This window comes from Galeopterus variegatus, unplaced genomic scaffold (genome assembly GCF_000696425.1).
Source record: "Galeopterus variegatus unplaced genomic scaffold, G_variegatus-3.0.2 Scaffold1509, whole genome shotgun sequence".
NCBI classification, from domain to species: domain Eukaryota; kingdom Metazoa; phylum Chordata; class Mammalia; order Dermoptera; family Cynocephalidae; genus Galeopterus; species Galeopterus variegatus.
In genome coordinates this window covers 328,540-345,123 of record NW_007727620.1, presented here as the reverse complement: position 1 = coordinate 345,123, position 16,584 = coordinate 328,540, and the positions used below count along the sequence as shown (strand labels likewise).

General features: G+C 42.0%; 1 pseudogene; it reads left to right on the top strand.

The window, feature by feature from the left end:
* Positions 1–1,613: 1,613 nt before the first annotated feature.
* Positions 1,614–11,727, top strand: LOC103594231 (annotated as a pseudogene).
* Positions 11,728–16,584: the final 4,857 nt, after the last annotated feature.

The following is a 16,584-nucleotide window of genomic DNA, read 5'->3' as shown; positions in this document are numbered from 1 at the left end:
TTGAAGGTATACCTGTTCCCCAATGTTCACTGCAGCACTGTTTACAATAGCTAAGAGTTGGAACCAGCCCAAATGTCCATCATCAGATGAATGGATATGGAGAATGTGGTATATCTACACAATGGAATACTACTCAGCTGTAAAAAAAGAATAAAATACTGCCTTTTGCAACGACATGGATAGAGCAAAAGAGAATTATATTAAGTGAAACAAGTCAGGCACAGAAAGAGAAATATCACATGTTCTCACTTATTTGTGGGAGCTAAAAATAAATAAATGAATACACAAACAACCTGAGGGGGAGGGAAGAAGACACAAAAATTACAATTCCTTGAAGTTGATACGACAAGAGAACAGAAAGGACATTGTTGGGGGGGAGGAGGGAGGGAGGGAGGTTTCGATAATTGGCCACAATAGTCAACCACATTGTATATTGACAAGATAAAATAAAAGAAAAAAAGAAAAAGAAAAAAAGAACCCCCCAAAAAAAAGAATTAAAAAAAAAAACCTCAAAGATGTTTCCTTTCTCAGATATATTTTATAATAATGGGATTTGTTTTAACTGGCTAAACAAAGGACCTCTAAAGGGCATAACTGAAATCAATATTGCAGGTTGCTCTCACCCTGTTACATGGGGCCCAATACTTTTGCTGTAAAGATGCCTTGGCCAAGGGCCAAGGGGGTAAACTGTGCGGAAAAGTTAACAGCATGTCAAATAGATCTGCAGCATAACCAGTGCTACTTTAGACAAGCCCAAGTACAAAATGGCGCTGTCCACCTCCTCCCCTCCCCTCCCCCATTCTCTTTTACAAGAAGCCTCATGGTTTCCAAGAAAATGAAACTTTCAGTGTTACCGCATGCGCAGAACTCTCCATTCCATGACCTAACTCAATCCCCACCCTGGAATTACATCCCCCAGCTCTCGGTGCCAACATACCTATATAAGCTCCCACCACCCTAGGTTAGCTGCTGTGCCACATTTTCAGGGCAGCCCCGGGCTGTTCCCCACTTTGGGCACAGCCCAGCAGATTCTTTTCCTTTAATAAAGCTTGAACAGTACCCGGCGTCTCGGCTCACTTTCTTTCAATGTCTGAGCCTGCTTATCCTTAGAAAGTTCTGCTTATGAGGTTGGCCATTGGCTAGTGTCTGGGAACTGGAATTAGGAGGGGTTTGCTACCAGAAATAACACGAGTGGCTCATTGTGTCTAAACTGTTTGTACAACCAATGTGTCGTATGCTGAACACCTGCTTTCCTTCTGGGAATCTGGAATTCCATCATGTGATAGGCAGAGGGTAACTACTTGACCAGGTTCCAAAAAAACATTCTCTCATGAGCTTCCCTGGTAGATGACATTTCATACATGTTGTCACGACTTGTTGATAGGGGAATGAAGCATATCCTGTTTGACTCCACTAGAGATGACTCTTGGAATCTTGTACCTGGTTTCCTCCAGACTTTGCCCATGTGTCTTTTCCCTTTGCTTACTTTGTTTTGTATCATTTTGCTATAATACACTTTAGCTGTGAGTATAAGCTGAGTGTTTTTAGTTCTTCTAGTGAATAATCAAACCTGGGGGGCAGTCTTAGTGCCCTCTACACAGGGGTGTTCTGGGATGCTGCAGTTGTACGGCTTCAAAGAAACGGAAAAGAGAACTCTGCTCATTGGGCAGAGTGGTGAGTTGTGGCACTTGCTCTACAAATGCCTCCCAAAATGTACCTTGCTACATTTTCGTTAACTCATGACATTGGCCAAATGGGCTGGCAGTTTAGTCTGGTGCCTGGCAGCAGGAAAATTGGATGATCAAGTCTTGGGCTTCAGGGGGACAAACATTATGGCAACAGATTGAACAAGACCCAGGCCGTCTGTTCATGACCCATGTAGAAGCCTGTGGAAAGGACCCTTTGAGAATGAACATTAGTGGAATCAATGAGCTGATCTGACTTGCACTCCCCAGGTAAGTACCATAGCCACCTGGATACACTACTGCACAGGGTATGAATCCATCTAGAAGTCAGGACTGGGCCCCAAAATTAGCTCTAGTGATTCCAACATATGAGGCCAAGGAAGCCTGACACATGTGCCTGAACTGCTAACTACACAGTCGAGTAACAAAGGGATCTCTGGAACTCATATTCTGGGGCCCTGAACGTGGCTGGTCTTGGCAAGTCAGCTATGTAATTAATCCTTCTCTCTCTTTTTCTTTTCCCCCTTCCATGCCCATCTCCTGGGAAACTGGGCTCCTGGAATTTGTGAGTAGCAAAGAAAAACCAGGGGATGGGAGACACTAACTGAGTGTTTCTTTTGATGCCCAGCTAAGCTTGCTGGATTTGGGAAATTATGGATAATGATAATAATGACCATGGATATGAGATTACAACTCTAAAGTGCTCTTGCTGTGGCCCACATGTCAGGGGATGGTAGATGTTCTTGGGTGGTACAAGATATTCAAGGAAGAAACTACTGAGCCACCTAGGAACCAATCTGGGTATATGGTGTTGACTGGTAAAGGGTGACTTGATTGCTGTAGGGACTGGTCATACCAAGCACATGGCTGTGGCAGGACAGCAACAATTGTGTCTGTGTTGGGGAGGGACCATTAACCTCAGCTCTTGTCTGCAGGGCATCTGGCCAATTTAATCCAGACTGCCACTGCCGCCCTCAGTTTGACAGCTGCCCAGTGGGGAATCTTAATCTAAGAATTCTCAAAATCCTCCCAGCAGCTGCTGTCTCCAGGAGTTAACAGCCTCCACTCAAGGCAACAGAACAAGATTAACTTTCTGGACATAGATCTGATTTTCTTCAGCTTCGTCCGAGTCACAGACTATAGCAACTGCTCTAGTTTAATTGATTGTTGGATCTATGTTGCCTAGGGCAAATAAAAAGGATTTTTATAATTAAATTAGGATATCTCATGGGGTGGCCTATGTTTCAAAAAACGTTCCTGGGGCTTGCTAGGTAGCTAACTTAGTAGAGCATTGTGCTGATAACACCAAGGTCAAGGGTTCAGATCCTCTTACTGGCCAGCCCCCAAAAAAAAAAAAAAAAAAGAAAAAGAAAAAGAAAAAAGAGTTCTTAACTGGCTATGAGAAAGCTCAGGGGTTGGAGTTGTATGGAAATTGCTCTGTGAGGTGTCCTGGTGACCTTGCATGTGTCCATATAGGTAGGCCACATAAGCAAGGCTTAACCACAGTTGTCTTGGTAAAATGCCCTGTGATCCTCCCAAAACTGAGAGAGACAAGTGAAGAGCTGTTGCAAAGCCACTTCCCTATCCTCCCTGGAGGTTGTCATGAGACAATTTCTCATTGCCTCCAGGGTTCTGGTCTTGAAACGCCCCCTATTCCACCTCCACCCTTAGCAGCTTTAGGGTACAGCTGCTGCTATACAGCTGCTTAGCATGAAATACTCACAATGCTTAGCATGAAATTGGCTCCTCAGAAACAGAGCTCCCCATCAGCCATGTGGATTTGTCACCTAGCCTCTTTTGTTTTGGTGTTATCTGGTGGGACAAGGACACAGGGAGCTTGTACCTTTGCTAATCTTGCTATTGCTGTCTATGTAAGTAATAGACTGCCTGAATCTAAAAAGGGCTTATTGCTTTTTTACCAGCTGAGTCTCTCAGCCTTGCCTGACAGCAGTAACAACACATGCTCTGTACCCACCTACGTGCACTTGGCCCTGAGGCCCATAAGCACGGTCCCTTCCCCCTCCCAACTCAGTTAAAACACTAGTTAAATCTGAGTAATTATGTCAGAAAAGTGATCAGAACTAGTTTTTTGTTTTGTTTATTTCAAAAATTTTTTTGTTGCTTGAAAGTAAGGCACACTCATGATAACTTTGTAAAAGACTAATTCTAGGCTCGAATTGTTGAAACTGATCCCTGGTTCTTGTCTGGAGAGTAATCTGGGAAATCCTAGTATTTATTTTTCTTTTGTGGTGGTGTGTGTGAGGCTTTCATTATTTTTAATTTTTTTTTTTAATTCATTAGTGAATAGCCTTTAAGGAGAAGAAGACAGATTGATTCCACATTTCTCTTCTAGATCTAGTTGAGAAAACGTATTTTCCATCTGGTGCTCTTAGTGTTGCAGGGCAAACGCACAGAGGAATCCAAGATTGGTGTCAGTGTTGCAGTTTTATAGCTCTTTATTTTAGTGTTGCACCTCTTTTTGCTTGCAAGCAAGGAGAGCACTGGGGAGCAAAAACTCCTATACCAGTGTCTCCCAGAGTAAAGGAAAAGACCCCCTTATATCACCTAAATTTCTGCCCTTTTCCCTCCCAGGTTCCCATTCAGGTCCTCTTATGTAAATGAGGGATGCTGTCCTGCTAATTTGGATTGGCTGATTGTGGGACACAGTCCTGTTGGTCACTTCAGGAGCCTTATCTGCCTCTGGCCCTTGGGGGATGTGAGACTGCTGTTATCTCACAGAGGGCTGGTGCAGGAAGCAGGCAGGCTAAGCTGCAGGAGCCAGAGCTTGCCACCAAATAGTCAAGCATAAAATCTCTAAAACAGTTTCTCCAGTGGAAGGGGGCAGGTTTAACAATCAGAAAATGCTCAGGCTTCCCCACTACATTAGGAAGGAGTATTGTAAATGCCTCATTTAATAATGTATATTCTGGGGCTGGCCCGCAGCTCACTTGGGAGAGTTTGGTGCTGATAACACCAAGGCCACGGGTTCGGATCCCATATAGGGATGGCTGGTTAGTTCACTGGTTGAGCACGGTGCTGACAACACCAAGTCAAGGGTTAAGATCCCCTTACTGGTCATCTTTAAAAAAAAAAAACAAAAAAAACTTGATGACATCAAGGCCAAGGGTTCAGATCCCTATATAGGGATGGCCAGTTAGCTCACTTGGGAGAGCATGGTGCTGACAACACCAAGTCAAGGGTTAAGATCCCCTTACTGGTCATCTTTTTAAAAATAAAAAAAAATTAAAACAATAAAAATGAAAACTTGATGTTTTTTTCTTTCCTTAGAAAGTTTTTTTTTTTGCGGGGGGGGGCAGCTGGCAGGTATAGGGATCTGAACCCTTGACCTTGGTGGTATAAGGCTGTCCTAACCAACTGAGCCAACCGGCTGGCCCTCCTTAGAAAGGTTTGAGCATGATGATTTCTTTATGATATCTCATCTGAGTAAGTTTGTAGCATTCAGTTCAAATTAATTAAGAAGGCTATCTTTAAAAAGATAAAAAAGAAAAGGAAAAAAACAGAATGAAATGAGAAAAAAAAAAAAAAAAAAAAAAAAAAAAAAAAAAAAAAAAAAAAAGAAGGCCATCTTAGTTTGTTTTGTGCTGCTGTAACAGAATGCCACAGACTGGGTACTTTACAATGAACAGAAATGTATTGGCTCATGGTTCTGGAGGGTGGGATGTCCAAGATTGAGGGGCCAGTATCTGACAAGGGCCTTCTTACTGCATCGTCCCATGGCAGAAGGGCAAAAAGAAAGGGAGACAGCAAGAGGTTGCACTTGCAGCCTCAAGCCCTTTTATAATTGGCATTAGTTCGTTCATGAAGGTGGAGTCCTCATGACCCAAACACTTCCCATTAGGCCCTGTCTTCTGATACTGTGGCATTGGGAATTAAGTTTCTAATACATTCTTTTTAGGGGACACGTTTAAGTCACAGCAAAAGCAGATCAATTTATAACAAATACAAATAATGTGAACATGGGTCTTAACTGAATACTTTCAGCTTTGGTCCAGAGATGAAACTTTGAAAGAAACACATTTCCTTGAGGGCCGGCCCGTGGCTCACTTGGTAGAGTGCGGTGCTGATAACACCAAGGCCACGGGTTCGGATCCTATATAGGGATGGCCGGTTCGCTCACTGGCTGAGCGTGGTGCTGACAACACCAAGTCAAGGGTTAAGATCCCCTTACCGGTCATCTTTAAAAAAAAAAAAAAAAAGAAACACATTTCCTTGAATCGCAGACCCCAAAATAGCTTATCCTGATAGCTAGGGCAGAGTGAGGGAAGGGAAGAATGAGACGTGACAAAGTTAGAGAGGTAATGGAGAGACCCTAGCTGTGGCCTGTGGGTGTGAAAAACAACTCCACTGAAGCACTGACTCAGGCTGTAAGTCCCCCTGCCTGGAAGGCTCTCCCCTCTGCCTAAACTCCACGGGTATTCGCCTCTCTCCCAAGAGCAAGGATGAGGAGTCTGTATACTGTGGGTCATACTTTTCATTTGCAATTAAGATGTATACTTCAGTATACATCTGATTTCTTTCATTCTCTGTAGTATCCAGCTCACAAAACTTTTTTTTTTTTTTTTGATTTTTTTTTTTTTGTCAGCTGGTGGGTGTAGGGATCAAACCTTGGACCTTGGTGTTTTCAGCATCATGCTCTAACCAACTGAACTAATCAGCCATCCTTAAAGAAACAGTTTTATCACCAATTACTTTATAACAACTTCCACAGTCAAGATACATAGTCCCCGTTTTACCAGCAACACTCTTCTATGTCAAGTGACTCAACATGGAAGACCATTTGAGCATCACAAATTCTTTGGGAGTGGGCCCTAGTCAGAGATCACACTGTAGAGAGCACTAAACACATCCCAGCCATGTGAGGGGTTAACCTGGTGTTATCAGGAGCTGGCAGCCCAAGTTATGGCTCCCATAGTAGCAGAGCCTTCCAAAAACTCATGGAGACTGTAATTAGTCCAAGGTTACTCTCCATCTATTAAACTTATTAATTAGACTACAAGGACAAGGCTAAGGTTTTCATTTTTTCCCCTGCCCCAGTTCTTTACTCTCCAGTTGCTGCCTACCATTTATTGAGTTCTTATGAGATGACAGGCTATGTGCTAAGCACTCAACTTGCCTTGTCTTGTTAAATCATCACAAACTGTTATATTATTCTCTTCATTTTAGAGACAAGAAAACTGAGGCTCATAGAAGCACTACATTACCCGGTTTCCACAATTCATAGGGATTAGAATTGGGACTAAAACCTAGGTCTGTCTGACATCAAGTCTATTCCCTTGAGCACCCTGCTCTATTATAAGAAATTGCAAAGGACTGCCAAAGAGGCTCCGAGGTGAACAGTTAATCCAAGGGAGGAGAGGACCAAGTAAGACAAACACATGAGGCAGGGCCTACATCTAATTTATGTTGACACTTATGAACTAGGGCATGGCTTACGGTAGGGGCTCAAAAACTATGTGTTGAAAATAAATGATACCCCTCAGTGCCAGCATTCTGAGCATTTGGTTTGTTCACCTCCGTGAGTTCAGTGGATGTATCGCAAGTGCAGAGGCGGCAGAAAAACCTAGAACAGAGGCTCTGCAGAAGCGGGACACCAAGGTCAAATGGAGAAATCCTAGAAATACTCTATTGTATTGACACAAGTTTGGTTCCTGTGCAGATTGCAATGATTGCTTCCCACCCTCCCCCACCACTCTTTTTAACGGCATTTTTAGGTCTGAGAACTTAGACTCCATCTACAGGTACCCCCTACTCCAATCAACCTGAGTGCCCTCTCTTTCTCCCCTGCCAGCATCCATGTCCATGTTGATATTGTGCCTGGATGTCTGTTTTCTTCCTTCCAATCTATTATAATTCTTCCATTCTACAATGAACACATATAAGATTTATATATGTATTTTTAATGCAATTAATTATTTTCAAAAATAAAAACGGCAACAGATGCTACCTCTCACATGTGCCATTTTCAGAAGGAGGCAGACAGACCTGCGTTCAATCCCAGATTTTGATGCTTCCTATCTGGAAAGTTATCCAGGTTCTTTATTCTCACTAAGACTCAGTTATCACTTCTTTTTTTTTTTTTTTTTTTTTTTAAAAGATGACCGGTAAGGGGATCTTAACCCTTGACTTGGTGGTGTCAGCACCACGCTCACCCAGTGAGCCAACCGGCTATCCCTATGTGGGATCCGAACCCGTGGCCTTGGTGTTATCAGCACCACACTCTCCCAAGTGAGCCACGGGCCGGCCCCCAGTTACCACTTCTGAAGAAATGAGTATCACAGTAAATAGTTAACAGGGTAAAGGTGAGATTAAGTTAAATCATGCATGTAAACCATGTAGCTCAATACGTGCCATGTAGTCATATGCCCTCAATAAATGTCACTTTCTTTTTTTTTTTTTTTTTTAAAGATGACCGGTAAGGGGATCTTAACCCTTGACTTGGTGTTGTCAGCACCACGCTCACCCAGTGAGCCAACCGGCTATCCCTATGTGGGATCCGAACCCTTGGCCTTGGTGTTATCAGCACCGCACTCTCCCGAGTGAGCCACAGGGCCGGCCCAATAAATGTCACTTTCTTTCCTTCACACCGATTACCCCAGAATGAAATAATTTTCTCCTTTGCATCTGATAAAACCTCACTTCATAGGTATGCCTCACATTCTGCCTTGTACTATAGTATTTCTGTTAGTAGTTTTATTTTTCCCTATAAGACTACAGTGTCCTTAAGGAGAGAATGTTCCTTAGAATGAATGTTCCACTCCCAATTCTCCTACATGCAACCCCTACCCCCCATGAACACGCATAGTTCCACAGTTCCTTGTATACAGTATGTTTTTATTAAATACTTGTTTAAAACATGATTAAAATGACAAAAGCAGGGGAAAAAAAAAGAGATGAAATAAAAAAGACTGATGCAATAAAAAATGTATTGAAGTCATCAAAATGATTCAGAAAGATTGCCAACTAACGTCTTCCTCCCATGTGCTCCTCTCTCCTAAATTGTAGTGATAAAATATAGCAATTAGCTTTTTTTTTTTTTTAAAGAAAGTGAAAAATAACCCAGGAAAAGACCTGACTGTTTGGGTTTTAGTAACTGGCACTTGTTCACTCCTTTTCTGCACTCCAGAAACCCTCTTAGGTGCTTGCCTCTTCTGATTTATCTACCTGTCAACAAGGTTCCCAAATATCTCAACTACCAAAATATCTCAGTGATCATCCACAAAGGAGAAATCAGGAGGAAGCTTCCACCTTTTGTATCAACTGGCTTGGATTCAGGATTGCAGAAAAACCCTAATTTGTGACCCAGAAAATCCTGTTTGAAATCTGCCACCTAGTGTGGGCTTTGTAAAATTACACATTACAGGACACATTAATCCTGTGGTTACCACTGAGGCTTCCCTTGTGGACACCAAGTTTGAAATGTTTAGTTATCAAATTTATCAAATAAAAGTAGCGTTAAATTTGGTTTCCCATTTGGTTTTAATCATAGTTTTAGACACATATAGATAGATAGATAGATAGATAGATAGATAGATAGGTAGATAGATAGATAGGATAGATAGGTAGGCAGATAGGATATGCATACATCCATATGCGAAATAGAGAGAGCTTTTTTTTTTTTTTTTGGCAGCTAGCCGCGCCTCGGAGGCAGAGAGGTGGAGGTGTGGAGGTGCACTCCGGCTCTTTGCCCGCCCTTTTGCGTTCTTTGACCCCGGGGCACTCCCCAAACCTGCTACTCAAACTGGGGATGACCCATGGCAGCAGTTTAGCATCTGTTTTTCTGGGTCACAGAAAGGAACGGGCATCTCAAGGAGGGATTTACAGTCAAAGGAACATCTCAAGAATTGGGAGTTAAAAATTTAGTCTCTCATGATATGCTCTCTCAAACCTATAGTTCTCAATGTCTCAGGACTCCCTTAACACTTGAAAATGGTGTTTGTGGGTGTATCCATCAATATTTGTTATTTTTTATATATACACACACATACATATATATATATGTATTTTTTTTTTTTTTTTTTGGCAGCTGGCCAGTACAGGCATCAAACTCTGGACCTTGGCATTATCAGCACCACAGTCTAACCAACTGATTATCCTGCCAGCCCCATACTATATTATAAAACAGAAAAATTTAAAACACAAGAATGCAGAAGCACTTACTCCATTAGCCTCAGGGCAATGGTGAAATCACTCCTAAGGTAGCCTCTGGAAAGCTCCATTGTTTGTTCCCTAGTGAATGAGACTGAGAAAGGCAAATAAAGTCTTAGTATTATTATGAAAATAGTTTTAACCTGGCTAATTTCTGGAATAAACTTTGAAAACCACTGTTCCAAAAAATCATGACCTGAAAAGCTTAGAACAGGGCCTTCCTTGCCTGCCTTTGCAACCTAGACAGTGGCCTGCTCTGACTTCAGAATTTACAGGGAGTGCGCAAGGAGGTTGTTCTTACCACTGCCTCTCTGGCATTTGCCTTTAGTCTGGAGAGGATTCCTTTTCAAAAAAGAACAGAACCTACCAAGTAACTGAACATCAATTGCTGAAAATAATCTTAAACTTGAAAAGAAAATCCAGAAATTCTTGAAATGGTGTCAATATCAATAGAAGCTTCACAGCTAAGAATTCATTTGAAGAGAACAGCCAACAAAATAGGAATGCATTTCTTGGATGAAGAGGCTGGATAAAATCAGGATTCATTAAGAAAGTAATCTAAAGTCATTCAAAAATGTACTTGCTATGGTGTAAACTAAGAAGAAAATGTAAATAAATCTTTAGAAAAGTTTTAAGTTCTGTTAAATAAAAATTATAGGAGGCCATTGTTCTGGGCTAATTCCTGAACTAGGTCCAAATAGACCAGATTAAAACATCAAAATGGAGTCACCCCTGCTAAAGTTCAGCGTCACCAGCCTAAACTAAGTTGTTGTCTGACTCAGACAATAGAAATCAGGAGAGAAACAGCCAATTTCCCAAACAGGCCAGTTTAAATCATCAATAGGCATGATAATGATGTTCCCTTCACTTTAATCCTTACACAAAAAGGATAGCCTGAAAGTAATCAGTTATTTTTCTATTATTCAGCCTCCCTGTCCCCACCTTATAAGGAAGTGACTTTGAAATGACCAAATGTTCTTTGTTTCTGCTTTTTTCAGTCCCTTTTTTATCTGTGGGGAAAATAGAATAATTTAATCAGCCCCCCCTGCCTTAGGTACGGTTGGGAGTGGTGCAGTGCATTCTTTGTAAGCAAATTTTGTGTGTGTGCGCCAGGACCTTGGCTGGTGACTACCTCAGGTGTCCGCCGCGTGTGGCCATGCTCTCCAACCTAAGGCTTCCAAGGAACTGTTTGCTAGTTACCTAGCTCATAGACCTGTGTGTGAGGGGTCTGGTGACCCAGCCTGGCATATGAGGGGTTTGTGACCCAGTCTGGACAACAGGCCTGCGGGGGCTGTGAGCTTCAGACCCAGCCCTAGCTCAACACTGTCTATGAAGTTAACTTCTGCTCAGCTCTTTGGAACACTTATTCTATTTTATAGAATAAAATAGATTCTAGAATCAAAATAAAGCCAACTGAGATTATTAAATTTGTTGTAGTTTTGTAATTTGACAGTTCATATAAAAATAACGAGCTCTTTCTCTCGGAGCAGGCGGCGGCGGTGGCGTCTTGGCCAACCGTGGTCAAGGAGGAGGCTCGGGATCTTCGCAGCAAGAAGGAGCTGCTGAAACAGCTGGACGACCTGAAGGTGGAGCTGTCCCAGATGCACAAAGAGACAGGTGGCGCAGCGTCCAAACTCCCCAAGATTCGAGTTGTCTACAAATCCATTGCCCTGTTCTCGTCGTCATTAACCAGACTCAGAAAGAAAACTTTAGGAAATTGTACAAGGGCAGGATGTACAAGTCCCCGAATCTCCAGCTCAGGAAAACGCATGCCATGCGGCGCCGGCTCAGCAAGCAAGAGGAGAACCTGAAGGCCAAGAAGCAGCTGTAGAAGGAGCCGCTGTATCCACTGCGAGAGCACACAGCCAAGGACTGAGCAATGTGGCATCAATAAAACACAAAACTGGCCAAAAGAAAAATAAGGGCAAGAATTCAGGAAACCTTTTAGAAATAATATAGCTCTCTCTTGGGAGAGCGTGGTGCAGATAACAAACAACAAAAACAAGGGTTGGGACCCCCATACTGGCCAGCCGCCAAAGGGGGGAAAATTAAAATAAACAAGATAGCTCTTAATGGAGCAAGAACTACTTGAAGAGAAAGTCAAGAATAGGCTCTGTCATGCTGCAGGAAGAGGAAGTTGGAATAAATAAAACACCGAACTCAGGAATAAGGAAGAGTTCTTCAGAGGTCTCCAAAAGAGAGGAAGAATCTCTTGATCATAGAAATGATGGAGCTGGCCTGTTAGCTCAGTTGGTTAGAGCACAGCCTTGTAACACTAAGGTCAAAGGTTCAGATCCCCACAAGCCAGCCACCACAAAAAACCAGACACTGATGATGCTAAAGTTTTGAATATTTGTCTTGTCAGCTCAATTCCGAAACTGAAAGAAAAAGTAATGTGAAAGAAATTGTGTTATCTGAATTAGACAATGGACAGCCAGAGAATCACCAAGGTCAGAAAGTTAAAGACAGAGAAGACAGTTCTAGCAGTTATCTATTATAAGTTACTGCATAACAAACAACTCCAAATTCATTGGCTTAAAGTAGCGGTCATTTATTTATTTTTAAAAGATGACTGGTAAGGGGATCTTAACCCTTGACTTGGTGTTGTCAGCACTACGCTCAGCCAGTGAGCAAACCGGCCATCACTGTATAGGGATCTGAACCTGTGGCCTTGGCGTTATCAGCACCGCACTCTACTGAGTGAGCCATGGGGCTGGCCCTACAGTAGCAGTTATTTATTGCTATTTCATGATTCTAGGTTAGCTGACAGTTTATCTGCTGGTTTACTCTTGCCTAGACTGCAGCTGCATTCAGTAGGAGGTGGTTGGGCTGGTAGGACAAAGTGGTCTCACTCATGTGTCTGGCCGCTGGTGCTGGCTGTCCACTGGCTGCCTTGATTTTTTTCCATATAACCTCTCATCCTCTAGTAGGCTAGACTGGCTTCCTTACATGACAGCCTCAGGATAGCATCATAAGAGGGTGAAAGCAGAAGCTACAATGTCTTTCAAGTCCTAGCTGTGGAAGTCATATACGATCACTTCTGCCACATAATGTTGATCAAAGCCAGTCACGAGATCAGCCCAGATTCAACAGGTGGGGAAATAGGTGATCTTTTGATGGGAGAAAGAGTAAAATCACTTTGCAAAGGATCCTGGGAGGAATTCATGCCCATATTTTGCAGTTTATCACAACAGGTAATGTATATGACAAGTGCCCAAGCTATACTGACATTTTTTTCTTTTACTCCCATCCTGTATACTAATACTAGTTCAAGATAAAAGAAACTGTTTACAACTTCAGCTAAATGATAAGATGTCAGTTATGCACAATCAGAAGAACACTTAAAGAAGAACAGGATACTTGTTCACTGTAGTCAGTACAAGGTCCCTAGAAAATATGTTTTTTTTTTTGTCTTTTTCCGTGTCCGGCAATGGTTCACAACCCTCAGTGTCGCCCCCGTACCGGACCGGGACCGGCAACGGGATCGCAACCCTCGGTGTTGCTCCCACGCCTCGCTCAGCCAGTGAGTGGGAACCGGTCTGTACGTGGGATCCAAACCCTCGGTGGGAGCGCCACCGCGCTTCCCAAGCGGCGCACTATAGCAGTGCGCCACCGGGCTGGCCCCAGAAAATATGTTTTAAAGCTTCAAGCTGAAGGGCCGGCCCGTGGCTCACTCGGGAGAGTGCGGTGCTGATAACACCAAGGCCACAGGTGCGAATCCCATATAGGGATGGCTGGTTAGCTCACTGGGTGAGCGTGGTGCTGACAGCACCAAGTCAAGGGTAAAGATCCCCTTACCGGTCATCTTAAAAAAAAAAGAAATGTTAAAGCTTCAAGCTGAAAATCAAACTCATTGATCAGACAGAACACCTTATTGGAAGAATTTGAGCAGAAAAGAAAAATCAGGGCAATCAGTTGCAGAGAAAGGGAAATATTTAAATCAGTGAATTCATAAAGTAAGTCTCCATACAACTCAGAAAATGGATTGTAAGCCTCCTCTTTGGAGCCTGTCCAGAGATACAGCTGAAAAAAAAAAAAAAAAATCAGTGAATTTTATAAAATGGAGGTAAATTACAGAATATGGAAATATCTAACAGGCAACATTTTGTTCTGTGGAAGATAACCCATGACAATTTGATCCTTTTTTGTGATACCAAAAGAGCCATTGCTGGAGAGATGAAGAAAGCCACCTTCCTGAGATGGAAATTAATAGAGGAACAAGAAAAAAAAGTGGCAATGTTCTGAAAACCAGGGATTGTTAAAACAAGTCCAAGAAGACATTTTGTCATCTCTTTCCATAATTTCTAAGATACCAAGTGCTGTATTTCCCATTGTAATCAGAGGCTATAAAAATAGCAATAAAATATTTCTCCCTCAATGAAGAGATCTGTTAAGTTCATGCCTAAGGGTAGAGGAGCAGTGTACGTCTCAGTGATGAAGGTTGTCCTATGAAACAACAGATACTCCATGATCATTAATGGAAGAGGTGTGCTTAGACTGAAACCTATGTCTCTACCTTATTTGAGGGGATCAACTAAGGAGTCAGAAAAAGCAGCTGCTTTTGATCTGAACCTGGATGTAGCTTTTTTTTTTTTTTTTTTTTTTTTTTTTTTTTTGTAGCTGGTCAGTATGGAGATCTGAAACCTTGACATTGGTGTTATAACCTTGGTGTTATAAGTCTGTACTCTAACCAACTCAGCTAACTGGCCAGACCTGCAGCTACAATATTAACCAGTATCCTAGGAAGTTCTTCCCCTTCTACCCCAACGGATGACTTGGTTGATTCTGGTAAAAATTCCAATTCTTCTCAGGTGTACCCATCACAGGCTCACCTACAGCAGAACCTCTACCTCCTCCAGGTGAGTTTGAACCACCTTCCCAACCACAGGAACATAGATCTAAGACTTTTCTTCTATTCCTTATTCCTAGGAGTCTTCCACCTCAGGACTAAGAGAAAGCACACCTGGCATCTACATGAAATAATGCACTCTCAGGCCGGCCCGTGGCTCACTCGGTAGAGTGCGGTGCTGATAACACCAAGGCCACGGGTTCGGATCCTATATAGGGATGGCCGGTTTGCTCACTGGCTGAGCGTGGTGCTGACAACACCAAGCCAAGGGTTGAGATACCCTTACCGGTCATCTTTTAAAAAAAAAAAAAAAAATGCACTCTCTGCCTCTTATCTGTAGTATCTTAGTCTGTTTTGTTCTGCTGTAACAGAATACCACAGACTGGGTAATTTACAATGAACAGAAATTTATTGGCTTATGGTTCTGGAGGATGGTCCAAGATCAAGGGACTACATCTGGCAAGGGCCTTCTTACTACATCATGTACATCATCCTATCCTGGAAGGGCAAAGAGAGAGTTAGAGCAAGAGAGAAGGGACTGAACTTGTTTTTTATAACAAAATCATTCCCATGATAAGGACATTAATCCATTCATGAAAGTGGAGCCCAGTGACCTAATTACCTCTCATTACTACCTCACAACATTACTGCTGGGGATCAAGTCTCCAACGTAAGTTTTTGATGGACATATTCAAGCCATAGCATATGGTAATATGTTTTCAAATATTACAAATAATGCTGCTCTTAACATATATTTTGATGACTATATACATGGAGTTTTCAGAAACTTCATGGAAAATAGCTCAGTTGGTTAGGCATGGTGTTATAAAACCAAGGTCAAGGATTGGGATTCCCATACCAGCCAGTTACCAAAAAAAAAAAAAAAAAAAAAAAAAAAAGTTCATAGAAAATAAACAAACAAAACAAAACAACAAGAAAAAGAGTAAAAAAAAAATTCATGGAAAAATTTGTATCATCTTTTAATTCCATTTTTTCTCAAACTTTTCGAAGTACCCTCATACCTCGTACATGCATTTCTGTTGAGTCTACACCGACGAGGGAAATTGCTGGGTCACAGGGTATGCTTTTGTTCAGCTTCAACAAATAATGCAAAATGGTTTCCAAAAGTGGTAGTAAGTACTTACAAAATATATGAACATTTAAATAAAAGTTGTCTTTCATTTAAGATTAATTTGCTGAAGATCCCAATCTTATGGAAAATAAGAATTAATCTATGATGAAATGAAACATAGATGAAGTGTGTACATGCATCAAAAAATCAGTAGATGGGGCCGGCCCGTTGCTCACTCGGTAGAGTGCGGTGCTGATGACACCAAGGCCATGGATTCGGATCCCATTTAGGGATGGCCGGTTTGCTCACTGGGTGAGCGTGGTGCTGACAACACCAAGTCAAGGGTTAAGATCCCCTTACCGGTCATCTTTAAAAAAAAAAAAAAAAAATCAGTAGAAACAAAAATTAAGCAAAAAATTAAAAAACAAACAAAAAAAATTGGTAGAGTTTGTTTTTATTCTGACTGGGGCAAGGTTACAATAATTTCTCCACCAAATAGACCATTTCTTTGCAGGATTCATACCAGAGTACTGTTTCCTAGTACATTTCTTTTTTTTTTTTTTCCTTTAAATTTTTATTTTGTTGATATACAATGTGGTTGATTATTATGGCCCATCACCGAAACCTCCCTCCCTCCTCCCTCTCCCCCCTCCCATCCAACAATGTCCTTTCCGTTTGCTTGTTGTAACAACTTCAAAGGATTGTAGTTGTTATATCTTCTTCCCCCCCCCGCCCCCTGTTTTTTTTTGTGTGTGTGTGTGTGTTTGTGGGTAAATTAATTTGTTTATTTTTTTTTAGCTCCCACCAATAAG